The following is a 2,694-nucleotide window of genomic DNA, read 5'->3' as shown; positions in this document are numbered from 1 at the left end:
ATATATATATATATATATATATATATATATATATATATATATATACACTCTGTATCTTCATGTCTGTATTATCGTTTAATCCGAAGTCTGCAGTGAAACTTTCACAATCGCATCTTTATGCCAGCGTTAATCCTCATATCCTTGTCTGTTTACGCATTATATACCCAAGATAGGACTCGCACGAGTAATCTTCATCGCTTAAACTAAAATCATTGATGTTGGCATCCTGTGATATACCAAAATTCTGCGACGAACCGATCTCCCGTCTGGGAGTGGAGTGAGGTTAAATTCATAAAACTGGCCTTATGAATCTATGACTAGGGAAAGACTTTTTTTTTTTTTTTTTTTTTTTTTTTTTTTTTTTTTTGTCATATCAAATAGATTGGAATTTCTAACATAGAGTACCACCCATAACTTGGCCAGAAATTTTGTGGAGAGAGTTGGCGACTAAAGTTGAGTTAAATATCCACCCCGAAATAAATTTTAGGAAGCAAAGCTGGCCACAGCGGGATTCGAAACCAGGTCATGAAGGACCGTGAATAGCTACCTACCAAGCATGTCCAATACGCGAACGAGTCTACCAGTCCACGACACTAATTGTTGATGTAATAAACATAGTAAATATACAATTATGTACTTAATCCTGCCCTATCCAAGTTAAGTTCATTGCATACGTGTGTGCGTGTCCTTCCATTTTATCCGTCGATGGGCGTTTTGCTTGATCCAATAGGCAATTCTTTACCATTTAATAACAGCTATTTCTATGTTCAAAACTGTTTTACTATAACTAAAGTGTGTCTTTATAATTTAACTAACGATAAAAAAAAACAAAAACAACAACGTTAGTGAAGGATTAAAAAGAAAGCAACCAATAAATAAAAGCTTTTTGTAAAGAGTTAGTGGCGGGAAGGGGAAGTCACTGACGTACAATAAAAGGAAAGTCATGATGTCACGCATGTATTTCTTATAGACATCATCATCATCGTCGTCGTCTTCTTTATCATTCGGATTATCATTCTCATCGTTTGCATAAATGTTACTGGGATTTTTTTTTCTTGTATTTTTGACATGGCGCAAAAGCAGAAAGAAAATCAATAAAAATAGACAAAATATATTATATTTGTTTGCAAACTTAACAAGTCTTTATTTTGAAAGAAGCAGACGATAGAGAAAAAAAATAATCAAGAGAGAGAACAAGCAAAACAAAATGGCGCTTGATGGGAATAAGTAGCTGAGATATATATATATATATATATATATATATATGGAAAAAGGGGTGTGTGTGTGTGAAGATAATGAAGATTGTGGCGATTATTATTATTATTATTACTAATATGTTTATTTTTTCGTCAATTAATGAAGTGATACATCGACATAGATGCAATTATGTACACTAGTGTGTGTGTGTGTCTTAAGTGTGAAAATATGGCCACTAGAGAGAGAAGAGAGTGTGATGAGATCTTGTTCTTATTATAATTTCTGCTATACTGTGCTTTTTCTTTTTGTTTGTTTTTCTTGTTCTTGTTGCTGTTATGGTTCCTAATATTGGTCTTTGTTTTGTTTATGCCGCCGCTTCTGCTGATACGAAAATACTTTTCTTCTAAACAAAGGAAACTTGACATTATTACACTGAAAGATTTCAGACGGCAGCAATTTGTTCCAAACTGTGCCATTTTTTTTCCATCTGTCTACTTCTGTGCATATATACACTAACCTTCTTATACGTTCTTATAAACATGCATGTTCGATAATCTTTGTGAAATCTCTCTGTATCTCTAATACGAAATTAGATTTAAAAACAAACACACAAAAGAAACAAGATGCATATTACTTAGAACCAAGACACCACAGGGTTCATGTGTGTTCTTGTGTGCATTCTTCAGAGGGTCGTATTTTTTTAGTTTCCTTTCCAACTTTTAACTAGTCTTGGAAAGCCAGCTTCTACGTCAACCATGATCGTCTATGGTAAGGAACTCTGGGCATTGGTACTGACCATGTTTGCCAATCAGACCTTTTAGGCACATTGCTTGCTTGCACACATCTATGACAAATGTGTGTCGTCAATTGTTAGGGCTATTACGCATAACTTGCTTGTAATAGATTCCATAAGATTTGTACCTTTGGTGGCCCAAATGTAAATTGGTTTCAGACATCCAGTAAAGATAATTATCCTTTGATATAATGTGATGTGATGTGTCTGCGTGCGTGCTTGTGTGTGGGGATAGAAGGATATTGATGGCTGTATATCTTTTTTCTTTTGTAATAAATACGAACTTTGGTGATGGTGGACATGTGACAAACCTTATCAACTACCACCAGCACCACCACCACCACTATCTACTACTACTACTACTACTACTACTACTACTACTACTACTATTACATTCCTCAATCCCTCGATCTGTACAGTTATTTAATTTCTTCCTTTTTCTTTCTCTCTTTTCTGTCTTTCTTTCAAGCTTTCTTAACATAAAACCCTCTCAAAGACTGGCACCTGAGAACTCAACCACATTCATTCATTCATTCATTCATTCATTCATTCATTCATACCCACGTTGAACCAGCGCGCGCGCGCACATACACAGAGACACACATTCGCCTCCTTCACACACAATCAACAATCTCTTTCTCTCTCTCTCTCTTTCTCTCTCTCTCTCTCTCTCTCTCTCTCTCTCTCTCTCTCTCTCTCTCTCT

The 2,694-nt window shown here is 35.3% G+C and overlaps 1 protein-coding gene across 3 annotated transcripts in view; it reads left to right on the top strand.

The window, feature by feature from the left end:
- The window catches only part of LOC106881841 (nuclear receptor subfamily 2 group F member 1-A), a 137,072-nt gene that overhangs the window by 117,958 nt on the left and 16,420 nt on the right, over positions 1 to 2,694 (top strand). The window lies entirely within an intron of this gene.

Source organism: Octopus bimaculoides, chromosome 15, assembly GCF_001194135.2.
Source record: "Octopus bimaculoides isolate UCB-OBI-ISO-001 chromosome 15, ASM119413v2, whole genome shotgun sequence".
Classification (NCBI taxonomy): Eukaryota; Metazoa; Mollusca; class Cephalopoda; order Octopoda; family Octopodidae; genus Octopus; species Octopus bimaculoides.
This window is presented reverse-complemented; position numbering and strand designations above follow the sequence as displayed.